At 38.7% G+C, this 22,706-nt stretch overlaps 1 pseudogene across 1 annotated transcript; it reads right to left on the reverse strand.

Annotated features, from left to right (window-relative positions):
* Positions 1-20,998: 20,998 nt before the first annotated feature.
* On the reverse strand, positions 20,999-22,088 carry LOC307062466 (transcription factor IIIA-like; annotated as a pseudogene). The gene has a single exon. The product of its transcript is annotated as a transcription factor IIIA-like (transcript).
* Between the last annotated feature and the right edge of the window lie 618 nt (positions 22,089-22,706).

The raw sequence follows: 22,706 nt of genomic DNA on the forward strand, positions 1-22,706 counted from the left end.
TAACGGGAAAGAATATGAAAAAGAATGTATAACTGAATCACTTTGCTATACAGCAGAAATTAACACAACATTGTAAATCAACTATACTTCAATAAAATAATTTTTTTTAAAAAAGAGAGATATGAGAACTAGTTACAATATGTGATCTTCTGCTGTGTCCTGGGCCAGAGGGGAGAAATCTATAAAGGACATTATTGGGTCAATTGACAAAGTTAGAATACAGATGGTAGGTGAGACTAAAATATTGTATTAATATCAAATTTACTCAACTTGCTAATTGCACTGTGGTCTTATATTCTTATTAAGAAATACACACTAAAGTTTTTAGGGGTAAAGCACCATGATACATGCAACTTTCTCTAAAATAGCTCAGAAATATTACATATACTATATGTTTTATATATATGTGTGTGTGTTTTGTGCATTTTCTATGAGGTTGTGGGGGGAGGGGAGAGACAGACAGACAGACAGAGGAGGCAAACAGTAATGCAAATGAGACCAAATGTTAACATAGCTGTATCTGCAAAAGTGATACATGGGTGTCCTGTGTACTATTCCTTTTCCCCCACCTTTTTTTTTTTTGGTTTTATAGAGAATAATAAAACAAAATAATTGATATACCTATGTGCTATTCTTATTGTTGCAACTTTTTTATAAATTGAAATTATTTCCAATTTAAAAGTAATTTATGTATAAAGAAATATCTTAGAAATTGTGAAATAAGACAAATCGAATTATATCACTCCCATTTCAAACCCTCAAACAGCTTCCCAGCGCCCTGGGAACACAAGTCAAGGTGCTCTCCCTAACACCTGCGTGATGCATGCCTGACTACACGCCCCACCCAATCTCCGCCTCTCCTGCCCCAACCCAGCACCAGCCATACTCATCTTCTCTCTTCCGTTCTGAACTCTTTCCGGTTTCGAGGCTTTTCACATTTAGGCGGCTGCTGTTTATACTGATCCAGAATCCCTTTCCCCTCGGGGTAAACCCCACCCACCCACCATCAGTCCACGGGGTTCAGAGGGATCAGCACTGCCCACACCCTGAACTCCAGGTGGGCTGTGAGCTCCTGAGGGCGCCCCTGAGAATGACGCCAATACACGGAAAGCAAAGGTGCCAGGTAAAAGCAGGACCAAATCCTGACTGCATCCTTTGAGGCTTTGACTCCAGCCTGTCCTGAAATGAGATCTACCCCTGGACTTTCTGCTCACACAGCCAAAAACTCCCTTCTGCTTGCACTAGTTTGAGTGTGAGTTCCTGGATGTGCTGTTCCCTTTGCCCAGAATGCCCTTCCCTTCTCTCTGTAAGACTGGCTCCTTTCCTCCCTCGGTCTCAGTTTAGATGTCACCTCCTCTGAGATGCCTTTCCTGAATATCCTACTTAAAGGTCTCCCATTTCAGATCTGTTTTTCCATTTCTTAGCCCTCTGGTTTTTGTTTTTGTTTTTGTTTTGTTTTTCCTCAGCACACTTAACACAACTTGCATCATTTCACTTATTTGTATGTTTACTTCTTTCCAAAATTGTCCCCCATTTGAGTAAAGGCAGGGGATAAGGTGGTCTCAGGCTCCATTGCACCCATGGGGCCTGGGATGTTGCCTTATCATAGTAGCCACCCACTGTTGATTAAATAAATGCATACTTCTTTTTTCTTAGTTGCACTAAGTATTGAATACTGAATAATCTATGTCACTTAAGAGAGGAAAAAACATGAATTGGCACATGATTTTTAGGCCTAGAAACTATTTTACTACATTAAAAACTCCTCAAGGAGTGTTTTATTGCATTTTCATTTTCTGCTTGCCCCAAATATCTTGCATGGGCACTTACCCATAGCATGTGTACAATTATGTGATTTTTTTGCTCCCAATTATAATGCCAATTAAGTAACAAATGAGCCAGGCAGTACTGAACTGACAATGATACACCCAAAACTGTAATTCTTCCTTTCAGAAGCTACTGTAAGACTCCAATGGGACCGGGTAGACATTGGGGGAAGAAAATTTTCCAGAGAAGTGGATTAGAGCACTGTAAATGTTTATTGAATGAATCATAAGTCTCTGTAGCTAAACAAATTCCAGAAAGGAAAAGACAGAGAGAGACAGATGAAGACAGAGAGAGATAGAGAACTCTAAAACCCTCAGTCACTGGGACAGATGAGTAGAACTTAGCAACCACACCATAAGCTCTGACGTCAGTTCTGCTTCCGACATGATGTTTCCAGGTCCCATGAGTAAACTTTCAATAATCTATGAAAACATTACTTAGCCCCCGTCTCCTCTTCCTTCCACTCTCCTCCAGCTCCTAATGAGGCTGGCCACGGATCTGGGTGGGAGAAGGAGGATCAAGTGCTATCGTGCTGTGGCCACAAGATCTAAGTCAGGACATAAAATGTGGATCCCCCTATGTCTTGGTCAAGTCATGTAATCTACCAAGAGTCTGTTTCCTCTCATTCATAAAGAATGGATAAGAACACCCACTGGATGTAACTCACAAACTGTTTCTATATATTGAATAATATACTAGTAAAATACTCCATAAATTATGTAAATATTATCAAAATTCAGTTACTAAACATAATCTATTTTTATGATTATTGATACAAATCTCCACTCAGAGTTTTAGAGTTCCACAAAGATGAAATCTCTATAATGATTTAGTTCTTTATGGGCACCTAAGAGCTGTTGAAAAAAAAACTATGATCCAACTACTAGTGATGAAAGCACTTTCAGAAAAGAGTTCCTGATATTCCCTAAACCTAAAGAAAACCTTCAGCTGCATTATTTGTTTCTTTCTGATAGTAATAATAGTATATAATAACAATGTAAACTAGTAATCCTAGTGAATCTTTTGTTTTGCTACTAGGTTTTAAGCTTCTACAGCCTTGCCTTCAAGTTACATAAGAGATCCAACGTCTCCTTATTATGAAAAATTAGGTCCTTAGCGCCTTGCTAAGAGCCCTAGGCCATTTTCTACCCATATTCCAAGGGTCTGAAATAGCATTTTCTAGGCACAAAGGAGAATCTTTCTTGAAGATAAACCCTTCTAAATGCTCTTGTGTCACCCACCTTGGGTCACATCTGAGTATCCAGGCCATAGAAGACATCTGATTAAAAGTTGCATTAAAGATGAAGCCTAGAATTATTTTAATAAAATTTCACGGTTATCCAAAAGCTGTAAAAAATTTTTGTTTTAACTGTAAAAATTTTTCTCTAGTCTCTTACTTAGCTGTTCTCTCTTGATCATAGGAAGCAAAAACCTCATACAATTTCATTCATTTATACACTCATTTGTTCATTTATTTATTCAACCATTCATCATATATTTATTGATATTACAGACAATGTTTAAGCTTTGGGAATATAAAATTGAACAAGAAACAGCCTTTGTGAAGTATATATTCATACAGACATATCAACAAATAATTGTAAGTTATCAGGGCTTTAATAAAAATATGTACCAAGAGGTAAGGAAGCTCAGAAGAAAAAGTGGCATTTTTTTTTTTCTGCAGGAGTTGGAAGAGATTTCACAAAGTGATGAAATAAGACAGGTATTCACAAAGATTAGAAGATAGGGAGAAAATAGGGAGAAAATCATTAATTATAAATTACATAACTAAATGTATTGATATATAGAAAGGATTTAGACCACTGATTGGTACAGTAAGTGCTACTGAGATGATAGCTAATATTAGTGTTAGCATCACCATCATCATTGTCTAAACAATAGGAACCATCAGGGTGCTCACCAGCTCCGGTCTTTCTTAGTTGTGATTTTCTGTGCTGACATCACTCTCACCTTCAACAGGTTCAAGTTCCAAAAGTTCTATTTAATAAAAATCCAGCAACACCAAGGTAAAGCATGAATACTAACCACCTAGCCTACTCCAGTCTGGTGCGCTTTCTTTATCCAGCTAAAAACAATGGGCCATAAATACAAACTTTGTAATAAGGGAAGAGAATAGATAGAAGAGATTAAGGTCAAAACTCTATATTTAATTTATAAACAAAGGCATTGGAGAATAGAGGGGAAAGGTAAGGGGGCTCACTTTTCTTAGAACAAAGTCAATGTGCTTAAGAGTTTCATCGTAGGACATTGAACGGCACTAGCAACGGAATGTGAGATACTGGCTGTTGATTAGTCAGTATAGGGTAAGCTCTGCTGCAAAACCAACAAGGATGATATCTCAGTGGGTTAACACACAGCAAGTCTGCCATGAGTCTAGAGACTCTTTGGGACCGCTCCCTTCGAAGCGCTATTTGGGGACCCAGTCTAATTCCCCCTTATAGCTATGCCATCTGGAACACAGGGCTTCCAGGTCACCACGATAGGGGAGAGAGAACCGGAGAGTGACACACCTGTTAATAAATGCTTTGACAGAAGTGACCCACATCAATTCTGCTTCTACTCACAACTCATTCACCATAACTAGCCACATGACCTTATTTAACTATGTGAGTATTAGAAAATTTGTGAGAGTATGTGGGTATTTGGAGAATGGAGTTTCTGCACAATTTTGGCTCAGCTATAATTTAATTTTTATTTTTTGCAGGGGTAGAGTTTGGGGAGAATGCTTTTGCTGTTTTTTTCCCTTACGAATAGTTTTCTACTAGTTAGATACACTTTTCTCAGTAGACTGAAAAATCATAGATCTTTTTTTTTAACTGTGCTCCCTAGGACTTAGTACCACTGCTGACAATAATAGGTGTTGAATAAATAAATAGATAGATAGATTCTTTAGATAAAGCCAGTATAGATTATCCATGTTGTTGCCAAAAGTGTATCCAGAAGTCAGCTGCCAGAACTTTATTCTGGTGCTTAAACTGATTTTATTAGTAATATGTAGTTAATTCATTTCATTATTTGAGGAGTTACCTGCGGGAACAGTAATCAAATTGACTCAATTATTTCATTGTTTACAAAAACAAGCCAGTACTACAGGTCCCTCCAGTATGCATTCAACTACTTAACCCATCACTTGCCATTTTATCCACATAAGGGTTTTCCTTTCTCTTTCTTAGTGCCTCATTAAAGCTTCCTTCTGTCCTCGAGATGTTTTATAAAGAAAAAAGAAATAAAGCTTACATTATTTTTTCCATATATTACTATCTTGGTTTATTGTTTTCTGCTTGTATAAAATTTTAATTCATATTAAAGGAAAATATTTAATTCAGCTGTTCTTAAGAGAAAAATAGCATTCTTCCACTTCAAATATTTTCTTTGTCAAAATATTCCTTACATATTTTAGTTGTTATTTAATTTCTTATTTCTCCAATGGAGAAAAGCTTGAAAGCCACTGTTCTTCGTATCTTCACCTTCTTTATTTTGCAGACCTTGTAAGTGATGTCATTGCATTCACCTATGCCTTTACAACCTTTAAACAGCATCTTAGTTGACAAAGAAAAACAATGCTTCTCTTAATTCTAACAAAGAAATATTGGGCCTGGCCAAGCACAGCACCAGGCATATAATATTTATTCAAATATGTTCGAGTTCTAATTCTCCAAACTCTCCAGAAATGATACCCAACCAGAGATTCTGAAAAATCACGATTGTTGTAAATGAAGTCCATTCATTACCCTTATCCTTAATTCACCAAATTATATGCCCAGATTGGTCACCATCATCTCCATAAAAATGACAATTGATTTGAAGTCCTAATGGAAATACACATATCTATTTCAAAATTCCGTGAAAGCATTTCTCTTAGAAACATAGTCAATAAATGCTGTTGGTGAACAGCTCCCTTCAATAAAATCAGTATGTTGCAATTAATTCAGGTCTTGAGTTCCTCTACCCAACAGTAATAGTGAAATCTTGATAACTCATAATGCTTGGGTATTCTCCATAGCCAGGATCCTCTAGACCAACAGTCATCAAATAGGCTATCAGAATAGACTAGCGTATAATGACCAAGCATGAGGTATGCTGTAGTGTGTTTGCTGAAAACAATAAAGTATCAACATTTTTAAATTATTTTCTTTTTCTTAAATGTGATACTGGTGAACTCAAGCATGTCCTTATGTCTTTCTCATTCATTTACTTTGAATATATGAGAACTGTGCATAACTGCAGTTTATCCTGAATAGTAGTCCACAGTTTAACACGATGCCAGTAAATGTTAATAGTTGTAGCAATTATACACTACGGTGTGTGAAAAAAATACTGAGAATTTCTTCAACATCTGGGTATTTCCAAGACATTCACATCCTTGACATTCACATATTTCACATATGTGAATGTCAAGGATATTACAACAGAGAAAAGGTTGGGAATTACTGTTCTGGGTAAGCCTTGGTGAATATTCCTGAAACTCATTTTCTGCTACATTTGGTCTAAAGCAAATATAATTTTCCTCTTGGCTATAATTCTGTGGTATAAAGTTTCCATATTCAGATACTTAATTCACATCTAAAATATCAAGTTGATAACTTGGTAGTGTTTCTCCTCTACTGAAACCATTTTTTAAAATAATTTAAGTTATTTCACTAAAGTACATCCCACTCACCCCCTTGAAACTAAGTAACTCTGTGCTCTCTACCAGCAGCTCAAATATTTGCATCCACTTCAAAGAACAAACAGAAAAAGAGACGGTATTTCAGTTCAAATATATCAGTTGAATGACTTTAAGAAATATTATCCCAAATGCTCATTTATGACTGTTATGTCATCAAATTGAAACCACAGAGGCATTGTGAAAATAACTGACATACATAACACTTTTTTATGATTATGACACCATTATGCAGAAGTTCTAGGAATTCAAAGAGTTTGTCTTTTTAAAAAAAATCTCACAATGATATTCCTTAAGCCAGCAATAAACTCTCAAAGACAGCTAATATTGTGCAAGATCCCTTAGCAAGCTCCTGTAACTGACAAATATAGTTTGGCCGTATATTTAAAATACTGTTCTCCGTTTGTTCATAGCAACACACTTCCAGTCCATGGGTCTGAGAAAATGGATAATTTAATATGAAATATATGACCTGCAACTCATGTGCATTTCTCTAAAGAGTCCCAAACTGCTTTCAAACAATGAGTCTGTGTGTGAAAAAAACATTTAAGCAATTTTAAATTGTCCTAAAGCAAAAAAGACTCTAGTTGTAAGTAAGTATTTTATAGATAGTGTTTAAATAAAAGTCAGTTGAAGAATAAAAAAGAAATCCCATCACATCTGAAACTACTTATATCGCCTATTCAATAAACAAAAACACATAAACCAATGTAAAATTTATTTGAGTTGAAATAAAGAATATTTCCAAGGAAAATTATTCATCCAGAGTGAATACTTATAGAAAAGCTCTATTCCTCAAAAAATATATGTGTTTATAATGCCAAACTTAACCAGAATCCTTAAGTTTAAAGTTATTTCATGAAAGTTTTCTAACAAATTTGCTTGGGACAAAAATATTGGCTTATAAAAAATGCCCAAGGATTATTTAAAAATCACTTTAGAAAAGCCAGTAAAGATGTTAAGTGAAAAATTTACCCCAAATCCTTTTCCTCTGACAAAATATATTCTTAAATCATTTTTGTGAGTTTCCAACATATTTTCACAGTAGAAAACTGTCTCTATTTTTCTGCCCAAAACATTCATAAATTATAACAACTTATTTCTGTTTTATGACCATTCAAAACTTAAATAGAATTAATCACATTCAAAAGTGGGGGAACGGGCTTCCCTGGTGGCGCAGTGGTTGAGAATCTGCCTGCTAATGCAGGGGACACGGGTTCGAGCCCTGGTCTGGGAGGATCCCACATGCCGTGGAGCAACTAGGCCCGTGAGCCACAACTACTGAGCCTGTGCGTCTGGAGCCTGTGCTCCACAACAAGAGAGGCCGCCATAGTGAGAGGTCCGCACACCACGATGAAGAGTTGCCCCCGCTTGCCACAACTAGAGAAAGCCCTTGCACAGAAACGAAGACGCAACACAGCAAAAATAAATAAATTAATTAATAAACTCCTACCCCCAACATCTTCTTTAAAAAAAAAAAAGTGGGGGAACATGTAATAGTTTAAAAGAATGAATAACAAATGTAATTTGTTAGAAGTATCGACATTAAAATTTTAATGACAGTTATGCTAATTGTGCCATAAAACTTCACACAGGATGAATATAATCATCCCAAGCACTGGTCTTAAATATACAAGGCAAGGGCTTCCCTGGTGGCGCAGTGGTTGAGAGTCCGCCTGCCGATGCAGGGAACACAGGTTTGTGCCCCGGTCCGGGAAGATCCCAGGTGCCACGGAGCGGCTGGGCCCGTGAGCCATGGCCGCTGAGCCTGCGCGTCCAGAGCCTGTGCTCCGCAACGGGAGAGGCCACAACAGTGAGAGGCCCGCGTACCACAAAAAAAAAAAAAAAAAAACAACCAAGGCAACACAGAATAGAATAGATATTTTTATGTTAATTTTAGCAAGAATTTTATCTAGTTTTTATATTTGGACCTTTGCACCACCTAGAATCCCCCTCCCAGCCAGCTGTTTCCAGGGAGGATGTGACAGCCAAGTTCTCTTTTTTTTTTAATTTATTAATTTGACTGCATCGGGTCTTAGTTGCAGCATGCAGGATCTTTCGTTGCAGCGCACGGGCCGCAGAGTGCACGCGTTAACTGTGGCACGTGGGCTTAGTTGCCCCATGGCATGTGGGATCTTAGTTCCCCGACCAGGGATCGAACCTGCGTCCCCTGCATTGGAAGGCATATTCTTAACCACTGGACCACCAGGGAAGTCCAGCCAAGTTCTCTTATCCATGTAACCTCCAGGATTTGGTGTGAAGCTCCTTATGCCTATCTCATTGCAGCACTCATCATGATGAAACATAATTTCCTCTTCACTTGTCAATATATAACACTAGCTGAAAGGTTCTTGATGTCAGTGACCACATAGTATTATGTTATTATGTATTTCATGCTGCTATCGCCTAAAATATGCTCAATAAATAATTGTCAATTACTGCTAAATAGATGACCCCCAAAATACAAAGTAAGGACTGGTGCTTGAAAATCATATAAACAATTTGTTTTAGTGTCAGGAACACATACTTTTCACTTGAAAATATAGTTCTGCCGGGCTTCCCTGGTGGTGCAGTGGTTGAGAATCTGCCTGCTAATTCAGGGGACATGGGTTCGAGCCCTGGTCTGGGAAGATCCCATATGCCACGGAGCAACTAGGCCCGTGAGCCAGAACTACTGAGCCTGCGCGTCTGGAGCTTGTGCTCCGCAACAAGAGAGGCCACAACAGTGAGAGGCCTGCGCACCATGATGAAAAGTGGCCCCTGCTTGCCACAACTAGAGAAAGCCCTTGCACAGAAGTGAAGACCCAACACAGCCAAAAATAAAAATAAATAAATTAAAAGGAGGCTCAACATTTAAAAAAAAAAATATATATATATATATATTTCTGCCACCACACATCCAATTTGGATGCTGGGCTAAAGGCTTGGGGAAAACAATATTATTTTGAGACCATTCTACCCTTTTAAACAAGCTATATAATAGTTCTCATGAAATCTGCTTATAAACCCCCCATTTCTATGTTGCCTTAGTTGAAAATAGTCACAACCTAAAATTATGCCTGTTCTTCCTAAACAACATTTTATTTTTCAGCCTGAGTTCCTCTCAGTGGCTATTCTAAAACTCTGTCATTCTTCTTGAGTTCTCTACTAATGCCCAAATCATCTTCAGGAGATGACCTCAACTCCTTGAATTTAACCTTCTTCAACTCTTCCCATCCCCATCATCCCCTCAAATTTTCTTCATGTGATTACTCCCTTATCTCCTTTCCTCCAGTCAAAGATGAAAAGACATCCCACCTCCTGTACTTGTTTCTGGATATAAGCTCAATATACAAAAGTCAATTACTTTCTTATATACCAACAATGAATAAGTGGAATTTGAAATTAAAAACATATCTCCATTTATATTAACACCTCCAAAAATGAAATACAAAATAGGTACAAATTTAACAAAATATGTACAAGATCCATATAAGGAAAACTACAAAACTCTGATGAACAAAATCAAGGAATAACTAAATAAATGGAAAGATAGTCCATGTTCATGGATAAGAAGGCTATATATTGTCAAGGTGTCAGTTCTTCCCATCTCGATCTATAGATTCAAGGCAAGGCCAATCAAAATCCCAGCAAGTTATTTTGTGGATATAGACAAACTGATTCTGAAGTTTATATGGAGAGGAAAGAGAATCAGAATAGACAACACAATACTGAAGAACAGAACAAAGTTGGAGGCTCAACACTACTCAACTTCGAGACTTAGTATAGGGCTTCCCTGGTGGGACAGTGGTTAAGAATCCACCTGCCAATGCAGAGGACATGGGTTTGAGCCCTGGTCCAGGAAGATCTCACATGCCACGGAGCAACTAAGCCTGTGCACCACAGCTATTGAGCCTGCACTCTAGACCCCAGGAGTCACAACTACAGAGCCTGCGTGCCACAGCTACTGAAGCCAGGGTGCCTAGAGCCCATGCTCCACAACAAGAGAAGCCACCACAATGAGAAGCCTGCGCACCGCAACAAAGAGTAGCCCCTGCTCGCCACAACTAGAGAAAGCCTGCATGCAGCAATGAAGACCCAACACAGCCAAAAATAAACTAAATTAAATTAAATTATTTTTTTTAAAAAAAGACTTAGTATAAAGCTACAGTAATCAAGACAATGTGGTATTTGTGAAAGAATAGACAGATCAACGCAAAAGAATTGAAAGCCCAGAAATAGGACCACGTAGAGTCAACTGATCTTTGACAAAGCAGTAAAAGCAATATAGTGGAGAACAAATAGTTTTTTCAACAAATTGGACTGGAACAACTGGATATCCACATACCAAAAAGAAAAAAACCAAAAGACTCGACACAGTTTTTATATCATTTTCACAAAAATTATTTATAAATATATCATAGACCTGATGCAAAATGCAAATGTAAAGCACAAGACTGTAAAACTCCTAGAAGATAACATAGGAGAAAACCTATATGACTTTACGTATTGTGATGGCTTTTTTAGTTATAATACCAAAGGCACAATCCATAAAAGAAATAATAAGCTGAATTTCATTAAAATTAAAAACTGCTCTGTGAAAGACAGTGTCAAGAGAATGAAAACACAAACACTGACTGCGAGAAAATATTTGCAGAAGGTGCATCTAATAAAGGACTGTTATCTAAAATATGCAAAGAAGTCTTAAAATTAAACAGAAAGAAACCTAAGAACCCAATTAAAAAATGAGGCAAAGACTTTGACACTTCACCAAAGAATGTGTACAGGTGAAAAATAAGCATGAAAAGATGCTCTACATCATATGCCATCAGAGAAATGTAAATTAAAAGGACAATGAGATACCACTACACACCTATTGGAATGGACAAAATCTGGAACTCTGACAACACCAAATCCTGAAGAGTATATGGAGCAACAGGAACTCTCATTCATTGCTGGTGGGAATGCAAAATGATACAGCCATTTTGGAAGATGGTTTGGTGGTTTCTTACAAAACTAAACATACTCTTACCATATGATCCAGCAATTGCACTTCTTGGTATTTACTCAACGAGTTGAAAACTTATGTCCATACAGAAACCTGCACACAGATGTTTACAGCAGCTTTATTCATAATTGCCAAAACTTGGAAGCAACCAAGATGTCCTTCAGTAAATAAACTGGTACATTCAGACAAAGGATATTATTCAGTGCTAAAAAGAAACAAGTTATCAAACCATGAAAAGACATGAAGAAAACTTAAATGCATATTAGTAAGTGAAAGAAGCCAATCTGAAAAAGGCTACATACATATTGCATGATTCCCACTATACTACGTTCTGGAAAAGGCAAACCTCTGGAGACAGTAAAAAGATCAGTGGTTGCCAGGGATTTTGTGGAGCAGAGAGGAGGAAGAAGGATAAATCAGTGGAGCACAGAGGATTTTTAGAGCAGCGAAAATACTCTGTATGGTACTATATGTACAGTACTCTGTAGGATACTATAATGATGGATACTTGTCATTAGAAATTTGTCCAAACCCATAGAATATATAACACAAAGAGTGAACCCTAATGTAAACTATGGACTTAGAGTGATCATGATGTGTAGATATAGGTCCATCAGCTGTAACACCTTGCACTCCTTGAGCCTATAACCCCACCTCTGGTGGGGGATGTTGATATTGGGAATGGCTATGCATGCGTGCATGGGGGCGGGGTAATCCCTGTACCTTCTTAATTTTCCTGTGAGCCTAAAACTGCTCTTAAAAAAAATTGTTTTTATCCTTTCTCAGTTCCACTTATTCCTCTAAATACTACTCATTTCTTTCCTTCCTTTTACAAGAAAACTCAAAAAGTGTCAACACTTCTGTGTTCAATTTCTCTTCTCGAATCCACTCTTACTGCTCTTGTCAAGGTCACCAGTGACTTGGACTTGCTGAATCCAATGCTCAATTTGCAGTCCTCCCTTTACCCCCCACCCCTCCCAGGGTCTGGCACAGCTGGTGACTCCCTCTTCTCTGACACTTGCTTCCCTTGGCTTCACATCACTCTTTCCTGGTTTTCCTTCTCCCTCTCTGGCTGCTCCATCAGTCTGCTTTGCTGGTTCCTGCTCCTTTTTCTAACATATAAACACTGGAGTGCCCCAGGGCTCTGTCCTTCACCCTCTTTGTCTACCTCACTTCTCTGGGGATTTCATGAAGTCTCAGTCAGTCTTGGCTTTAAACCCCATCTATATGTTGATTTAATCCCCAAATTCACAGATCTAGTTAGGACCATAAAAAAATTGTTTTTATTTTTAAAAATAGGAGGGGGGACTCATAAGGGTTTTTATTTACAAGTATGAAGATAAAAGGTAACTTAAAGTTCATAAAGTCCAAACCCTACAATCTATAGCCAAGGAAAGGGAGATCCAGAGGGAGTAAGAGACTTGTCCAAGGTGAGAAAAGATTCCAACATTAGGAAAATTTTGCAGGCAAAAGCATTGCTCTCATTTTTCCAAGGGGGAAAAAAACATATGTGTAAAAGGATGTGTTCAGGAACAGGCAAAAAAGTCTGGTTTGACATCATTTTGCATAGACATGTATAGATTAAGTAACTTTCTGAATATTTTGTACCAAAAATAGATTTAGCTGGAAATGTCCAGGTAACTGCAGGCTTGTAAATTTTTTTTCTTCAATCATCTAAATGATTGCCCTAATTCTCTGCTTCACTTTAATACATGGACACCACTATACAGTACAAATTTAAAATGCTACACCTTTTAGACAGACACCTCTATCTTTAGAACCTATTAATATTTACTTCAATATTAAGTCTCTGGAACCTAATCAGGTGGCAGATAGGGGCCAAAAAGGAACATATTTGAATGTTACAGACCCACCAGCAAACTAAACCTAGAAAACCTTCTATAAAATTTGTGACTTGACTCTGAAGGGCAAATCTGACCTGCAGAGCTAATAACTTGCAGTCAGCTCACTTGCCTGTTCTTATTATCTTAACACATCAGGAAATTTCCCAAAATTGCCATACAGGTCATTTATTCATTCAGTCACATTTGCCAAGAAATAGCATGCCTATAAAAAGAGCAAGAGAAAATATCGTCCATCTCCTATCCATCACCTCCGCAAACATCCAGAATAGATTATATTCTCTTATTTTTCATGTCATTGAATAACAGTACTGGTGCATTTTAAACAGTAAAGAGCAGCATTCAACCATCTCTGGGATGGTGGGGCTACTTTGCTTCTGACATCTCTGTCAGTGTATTTTAATAAAAAAGTGATAAATGTTTAGTGTCTTTTCATCTGAAAGTGAATGCCTTGAGGGCTTTTATTCATGTTCTTTTTTTTTTGCAGTACGTGGGCCTCTCACTGCTGTGGCCTCTCCCGCTGCAGAGCACAGGCCCCGGACGCGCAGGCTCAGCGGCCATGGCTCACGGGCCCAGCCACTCCGCGGCATGTGGGATCTTCCCGGACCGGGGCACAAACCCGTGTCCCCTGCATCGGCAGGCAGACTCTCAACCACTGCGCCACCAGGGAAGCCCATTCATGTGCATTTTATTCCTGAAACATTTCAAGCCTACAGACCAGAATAGAACAGAGACTCCTGTATCCCTACTACCAAGATTAAGCATGTTAACTTCTTACATATTCACTTCAACTTCTGTATCTATCCATCCATGTACCTCAGCCACTCACTCTTATTTCCTCTTTTTCCACAGAAGTAGACACCATTGCAAGGTCTATGTGTATCATCCCCATGAATGAGGAGAAGAAGAAAATAGAAGAGAAGGAGCTGGAAGAGGGAGAACAGGAGGGAAGGAGGAGATAGTGCAAAAAGAAGAGGAGGAGGAGGTATTTTAATGTTTTTCAGATGTGTTACCATGAGCACGTATTACTTTTGCACTAGGAAAAAAAATCATTGTGAAAGTAGAAATTAAAACTACAATATTGTCTTATTTCAAGAAGTAAAGGTGGAAAATATTCTGGAAAGATCGTGTTCTATCACAGTTTGGAAAAGGATGTGTGGACACACCTGGTTTGTTCTACCTGAGCAGGGCATGTACAGAGGCAGGGCTACTCCCACCATCCCTGAATGTGTGTCATTCCTCCATTGGTGGTGGCTGGAACCAGCACTCCCCTCCATCCTCTCAACATCCAGGTGAGTGAACTCCTGGCGTCACTCTGTTATGAAGCACACCGTCTACATCAATACTACATTGCTATAATTCATTACAGGCCACTGTTCCTTCGATTAGGAAAATAGGACACCATTGGCAACCATGGTGAGAGTAGTTTTTTAAAATTGGTGGGGAGGAAAGATAGTCTTGTCAACAAATGGTGTTGGAACAATCAGACAATCACAGGCAAAAGAGTAAAAAGGACCTTGGCCTAAATTTCACACCTTATAAAAACTTTAAATAACTCATGGATCTAAATATGAAATGCAAAACCTAGAACTTTTCGATAAAAACGTAAGAGGAAAACATCATGATGTGGAGTTAGGAGGAGAGTTCTTAGGCATGACACCAAAGACATGATCCCTAAGAGAATAAAATCCATAAATTGGACTTCATCAAAATTAAAACTTTTGCACTGATGAAAAGATAAGCCATGGGCTTCCCTGGTGGTGCAGTGGTTGAGAGTCCGCCTGCCGATGCAGGGGACACGGGTTCGTGCCCCGGTCCGGGAAGATCCCACATGCCGCGCGGAGCGGCTGGGCCCATGAGCCATGGCCGCTGAGCCTGCGCGTCCGGGGCCTGTGCTCTGCAGCGGGAGAGGCCACAACAGTGAGAGGCCCGCGTACTGCAAAAAAAAAAAAAAAGATAAGCCACAAATCATGTACCTCACAGTGGACTTGTATTCAGAATGTGTAAAGAAATCTCTAAACTCAGCAGTAAATAAACAATCCAGTTAGAAAATAGACGAAAGATGAACGGATATTTTACCAGGCATATATAAATGGCAAGTAAGGACATGAAAAAATCCTCAATATCTTTAGCCATTAGGGAAATGCAAATTAAAGCTACAGGGAGATACCTCTACACACCTACTAGAATGGCTAAAATTTTAAAAATACTTATTATACTGACAATTTTTGTTACTTCTTGTGAGTCAAACTATTTCATTTGTTTATTTATTTATTTTGGCTGCATTGAGTCTTCATGGCTGCGTGAGGGCTTTCTCTAGTTGTGGTGAGTAGGGGCTTCTCTTGTTGAAGAGCATGGGCTCTAGGTGCATGGGCTTCAGTAGTTGTGGCACATGGGCTCAGTAGCTGTGGCACATGGGCTCAGTAGCTGTGGCTTGCGGGCTCTAGAGCGCAGGCTCAGTAGTTGTGGCGCACGGGCTTAGTTGCTTCACGGCATGTGGGATCTTCCCGGACCAGGGTTCAAACCCATGTCCCCTGAATTGGCAGGCGGATTCTTAACCATTGCACCACCAGGGTGAGTCAAACTATTTCAAAATACAAAGTTATTTTATAAAAAGTGGTGAGATTGCAGGGTTGATCAGGCAAACGGAGGTGAGGAAGTGGAGTCAGTGAGTGAACATCATTCTGGAAAAGTATCTGACCAGCTACCTCCATGGAACACGGGCCTGCAGAGTGGAACATTGGCAGGCAAACACAGAAGTAGAAGAGTGGCAGCCCAAACAGCAGAGCACAGTCTTCAAGTACATGAACCCCAACTTCTTCAGGCTGACACAGACTCAAAAGCTTAAAAGCTCTATGATCTTAAGAAACAAATCTGTGCCTCAGTATCCTCATCTGAAAACAGGAAAAGCCATAGCATCCATTTTGAGGGATCATTTTGAGAATTAAATGGAAAACATTACACATATAACATGATAAGTGTTCAGTCCACTTTAACTTTTTAATTGTTATTATAATTCACCTAAATTTTGCCTAAAATTGGCAATTCTCAAAGTATCTTAATTCATTTATTTTCTCTTCTCCTACCCTATATTGTCAAAAACCTTCTCTTACTACATTTCAATCCCTGTTCCCACCTGCCTTCTCTGTGAAGACTGCTATTCTATATAATTTGTGCTTTTTAATGATTTTGATGTTTTCATTCTAAATTTAAGTATTTTTAATTTTTTCAAATGTAATGATCTAAAATGGATCTTTTGGGACTTCCCTGGTGGTCCAGTGGTTAAGACTTTGCCTTCAACTGCAAGGGGTGCAGGTTCGATCCCTGGTTGGGGAGCTAAGATCCCACATGCCTCATGGCCAAAAAACCAAAACATAGAACAGAAGCAATATTGTAACAAATTCATTAAAGACTTTAAAAAATGGTCCACATAAAAAAAACTTGAAAAAATAAAGTAAAATGGATCTTTTAAAAATAAGTGCAATTTAAAAAAGAATTTTATTTTATTTTTATTTTTTTAAACATCTTTATTGGAGTATAATTGGAGTATAATTTACAATGGTGTGTTAATTTCTGCTGTATAACAAAGTGAATCAGCTAAACATATACCTAACCCCATATCTCCTCCCTCTTGCATCTGCCTCCCACCCTCCCTATCCCACCCCTCTAGGTGGACACAAAGCACCAAGCTCTTCTCCCTGTGCTATGTGGCTACTTCCCACTAGCTATCTATTTTACATTTGGTGGTGTATATATGTCCATGCCACGCTCTCACTTCATCCCAGCTTACCCTTCCCTCTCCCCGTGTCCTCAAGTCCATTCACTATGTCTGTGTCTTTACTCCTGTCCTGCCCCTAGGTTCTTCAGAACCTTTTTTTTTTTTTTAGATTCCATATATATGTGTTAGCATATGGTATTTGTTTTTCTCTTTCTGACTTACTTCACTCTGTAGGACAGTCTCTAGGTCCATCCACCTCACTACAAATAACTCAATTTCATTTCTTTTTATGGCTGAGCAATATTCCATTATATATATGTGTCACATCTTCTTTAACCATTCATCTGTCAATGGACACTTAGGTTGCTTCCATGTCCTGGCTATTGTAAAATAGAGCTGCAATGAACATTGTGGTGCATGACTCTTTTTAAATTATGGCTTTCTCAGGGTATATGCCCAGTAGTGGGGTTGCTGTGTCATATGGTAGTTCAATTTGTAGTTTTTTGAGGAACCTCCATACTGTTCTCCATAGTGGCTATATCAATTTACATTCTCACCAACAGTGCAAGAGGGTTTCCTTTTCTCCATACCCTCTACAGCATTTATTGTTTGTAGATTTTTGGATAATGGCCATTCTGACTGGGGTGAGGTGATACCTTACTGTACTTTTGATTTGCATTTCTCTAATGATTAGTGATGTTGAGCATCCTTTCATGTGTTTCTTGGTAATCTGTATATGTTCTTTGGAGAAACATCTGTTTAGGTCTTCTGCCCATTTTTGGATTGGGTTGCTTGTCTTTTTGATATTGAGCTGCATGAGTTGCTTGTATATTTTGGAGATTAGTCCTTTGTCAGTTGCTTCATTTGTAAATATTTTCTCCCATTCTGAGGGTTGTCTTTTCTCCTTGTTTATGGTTTCCTTTGCTGTGCAAAAGCTTTAAAGTTTCATTAGGTATCATTTGTTTATTTTTGTTTTTATTTCCATTTCCCTAGGAGGTGGGTCAAAAAGGATCTTGCTTTGATTTATGTCATAGAGTGTTCTGCCTATGTTTTACTCTAAGAGTTTTATAGTGTCTGGCCTTACATTTAGGTCTTTAATCCATTTTGAGTTTATTTTTGTGCATGATGTTAGGTAGTGTTCTAATTTCATTCTTTTACATGTAGCTGTCCAGTTTTCCCAGCACGACTTATTGAAGAGGCTATCTTTTCTCCATTGTATATTCTTGCCTCCTTTATCAAAGATAAGGTGACCATATATGCGTGGATTTACCTCTGGGCTTTCTATCCTGTTCCATTGATCTATATTTCTATTTTTGTGCTAGTACCATACTGTCTTGATTCCTGTAGCTTTGTAATATAGTCTGAAGTCAGGGACCCTGATTCCTTCAGCTCCATTTTTCTTTCTCAAGACTGCTTTCACTATTTGGGGTCTTTTGTGTTTCCATACAAATTGTGAAATTTTTTGTTCTAGTTCTGTGAAAAATGCCATTGGTAGTTTGATAGGGATTGTATTGAATCTGTAGATTGCTTTGGGTAATATGGTCATTTTCACAATGTTGATTCTTCCAATCCAAGAACATGGTATATCTCTCCATCTGTTGGTATCATCTTTAATTTTTTTCATCAGTGTCTTCTAGTTTTCTGCATACAGGTCTTTTGTCTCCTTAGGTAGGTTTATTCCTAGGTATTTTATTCTTTTTGTTGCAGTGGCAAATGGGAGTGTTTCCTTAATTTGTCTTCCAGATTTTTCATCATTAGTGTATAGGAATGCAAGAGATTGCTGTGCATTAATTTTGTATCCTGCTACTTTACCAAATTCATTGATTAGCTCTAGTAGTTTTCTGGTAGCATCTTTAGGAATCTCTATCTGTAGTATCATGTCATCTGCAAACAGTGACAGTTTTACTTCTTTTCCAATTTGGATTCCTTTTATTTCTTTTTCTTCTCTGATTGCTGTAGCAAAAACTTCCAAAACTATGTTGAATAATTGTGGTGAGAGTGAGCAACCTTGTCTTATTCCTGATCTTAGTGTAAATGGTTTCTGTTTTTCACCATTGAGAATGATGTTGGCTGTGGATTTGTCATATATGGCCTTTATTATGTTGAGGTAAGTTCCCTCTATGCCTACTTTCTGGAGGATTTTTATCATAAATCATTGTTGAATTTTGTCAAAAGCTATTTGTGCATCTGTTGAGATGATCATATAGTTTTTCTCCTTCAATTTGTTAATATGGTTTATCACATTGATTGATTTGTGTATATTGAAGAATCCTTGCATTCCTGGGATAAACCCCACTTGATCATGCTGTATGATCCTTTTAATGTGCTTTGGATTCTGTTTGCTAGTATTTTGTTGAGGATTTTTGCATCTATTTTCATCAGAGATATTGGCCTGTTGTTTTCTTTTTTTGTGGCACCTTTGACTGGTTTTGGTATTAGGATGGTGGTGGCCTTGTAGAATGAGTTTGGGAGTGTCCCACCCTCTGCTATATTTTGGAAGAGCTTGAGAAGGATAGGTGTTTTCTCTTCTCTAAATATTTGATTGAATTCGCCTGTGAAGCCATCTGGTCCTGAGCTTTTGTTTGTTGGAAGATTTTAAATCACAGTTTCAATTTCAGTGCTTGTGATTGGTCTGTTTATATTTTCTGTTTTTCCTGGTTCAGTCTCAGAAGGTTGTGCTTTTCTAAAAATGTGTCCATTTCTTCCAGGTTGTCCATTTTTTGGCATATAGTTGCTTGTAGTAATCTCTTATGATCCTTTGTATTGCTGCAGTGTCAGTTGTTACTTCTCCTTTTTCATTTCTAATTCTATTGATCTGAGTCTTCTCCCTTTTTTCTTGGTGAGTCTAGCTAATGGTTTATCAATTTTGTTTATCTTCTCAAAGAACCAGCTTTTAGTTTTATTGATCTTTGTTATTGTTTTCTTTGTTTCTGTTTCATTTATTTCTCCTCTGATCTTTATGATTCTTTCCTTCTACTAACTTTGGGTTTTGTTTGTTCTTCTTTCTCTAGTTCCTTTAGGTGTAAGGTTAAATTGTTTATTTGAGATTTTCCTTGTTTCTTGAGGTAGGATTGTATTGCTATAAACTTCCCTCTTAGAACTGCTTTTGCTGCATCCCATAGGTTTTGGGTCGTAGTGTTTTCATTGTCATTTGTTTCTAGTTATCTTTTGATTTCCTCTTTGACTTCTTCAGTGATCTCTTGGTTATTTAGTAGCATATTGTTTAGCCTCCATGTGTTTGTGTTTTTTATGTTTTTTTCTCTGTAACTGATTTCTAATCTCATAGCATTGTGATCAGAAAAGATACTTGATATGATTTCAATTTTCTTAAATTAACCAAGGCTTTATTTGTGACCCAAGATATGATCTATCCTGGAGAATGTTCCATGAGCACTTGAGAAGAAAGTGTATTGTGTTGTTTTTGGATGGAATGTCCTATAAATATCAATTAAGTCCATCTTGTTTAATGTATCATTTAAAGCTTGTATTTCCTTATTTATTTTCATTTTGCATGATTTGTCCATTGGTGAAAGTGGGGTGTTAAAGTCCCCTACTACAATTGTGTTACTGTCAATTTCCCCTTTTATGGCTCTTAGCTTTTGCCTTATGTATTGAGGTGCTCCTATGCTGGGTGCATAAATATTTACAATTGTTATATCTTCTTCTTGGATTTATCCCTTGATCATTACGTAGTTTCCTTTTTTGTCTCTTGTAATAGTCTTTATGTTGAAGTCTATTTTGTCTGATATGAGAATTGCTACTCTACTTTTTTTTTTTCCAATTCTCTGCACCAGTAATTTTAATAAAAATGTGCTTCTGAGAGAAAATAACTGAGCTCGCTGGTCTGCAGTCCTTCAAACAAAGCAGTCTGGTGTGTAGCTGGGGCCAGCATCACCACGGCAGAGGGCATCTTGCTCTCAGTGCAGTTCAGTGACTCCCCATTTCTGGGCAAAGACACCCTTGTCCTGTGTCCTTTTAGGAGGGGTGTACCCACTGAGCCAGAGGCCAGACTCCGTTTTTCATGAGATGGTCTCACTTTGAACTTCATTTTCTTCTCGTCAGGATCATGCACAACAGCCTGCCTGCTGATGCTCTGCTTCATGGCAGATGTCTTGCCGCAGCCAGCGTGCTGACACACGAACGGGCGCTACTGCTCATAGAATGGGAGGATATGGCTCTGGAGTTTGAACACGGTGTTTTAGGTGTAGTCGCAGCCTTCCCTGGGGCACCGACACACATCCCTCTCTGGGGCATGAATTTTCATGTGCTGCTTCAGGAAATCCTTACGTTTAAATATTTTCTGGCACACGACACATGTTATATCCTCTTTACGGGTTTCTCTCACATGTTCCAGAAGCTCTGTCCATGTTTTTGCCACAAAAGAACATTCTTTTTGACATATATAGCCCTCGTGGACCTTCCCGTGTCACTTCAGACTGCTGGAGGAAGCAAAGTTTTTTCCACATCCTTTGTGGATACACCTGAACAGCGAGCGGTTCGTTGGTGTGCTGGCACTGATGGATTTTCAGCTGCTGATGCTTCTTAAAGGTCTTCTTACAACCTTAAAACTGCATGCATATTGTTTTTGCTGGTTTTCATGTTTACTTTCAAAATGTTTCTTCAAGTTTGATTTTGTGTTGAATTGTTGATCACAGCCACTAGCTGTGCAAACAAAGGGCTTTTCTCCGGTGTGAACAGGGCATGGTGGCTGAGGTCGTAGTCCCTGACGAAGGCCTTGGCACACCCTTCATGGTCACAAACAAATGGTCTCTCCCCTGTGTGCTGGCACAAGTGCACGTCTAGTTTCCAGACCTGGTTGTAATTGGCACTGCAGTCGGGGAAGGAGCAGATGAACCTCTGAGGGGGCTCCGGGAGCACCGGGGCTACGCTTTCTCTGGCCACGAGGACCATGACAGCAATGGTCAGGGACGACACCGCCTCAGCAACCGAGTCACGGTGGCTCCAGGGTGCCTGGTGCCACACACTCAGCCACGTGCTGAGCAACATGCTGTGAACCGATGCTGACCATCTGGTCCAGGAGATCCTACACATGACCCCACTGCACTTCCGGGAGTGTGGCCCTGGCAGAGTGGGGTCGGGCTGGAGTGCCCACTCCAGCTTTCTTTTGATTTCCATTTGCATGGAATATCTTTTTCCATCCCCTCACTTTCAGTCTGTATGTGTCCCTAGGTCTGAAGTGGGTCTCTTGTAGACAGCATATGTATGGGTCTTGTTTTGTATCCATTCAGCCAGTCTTTGTCTTTTGGTTGGAGCATTTAATCCATTTATATTTAAGGTAGTTATCGATATGTATGTTCCTATTACCATTTCTTAATTGTTTTGGGTTTGTTATTGTAGGTCTTTTCCTTCTCTGTGTTTCCTGCCTAGAGAAGTTCCTTTAGCATTTGTTGTAGAACTGGTTTGGTGGTGCTGAATTCTCTTAGCTTTTGCTTGTTTGTGAACTTTTAAATTTCTCTGTCAAATCTGAATGGGATCCTTGCCGGCTAGAGTAATCTTGGTTGTAGCTTTTTCCCTTTCATCACTTTAAATATGTCCTGCCACTCCCTTCTGGCTTGCAGAGTTTCTGCTGAAAGATCAGCTGTTAACCTTATGGGGATTCCCTTG

Source organism: Hyperoodon ampullatus, assembly GCF_949752795.1.
Source record: "Hyperoodon ampullatus genome assembly, chromosome: 13".
NCBI lineage: Eukaryota > Metazoa > Chordata > Mammalia > Artiodactyla > Ziphiidae > Hyperoodon > Hyperoodon ampullatus.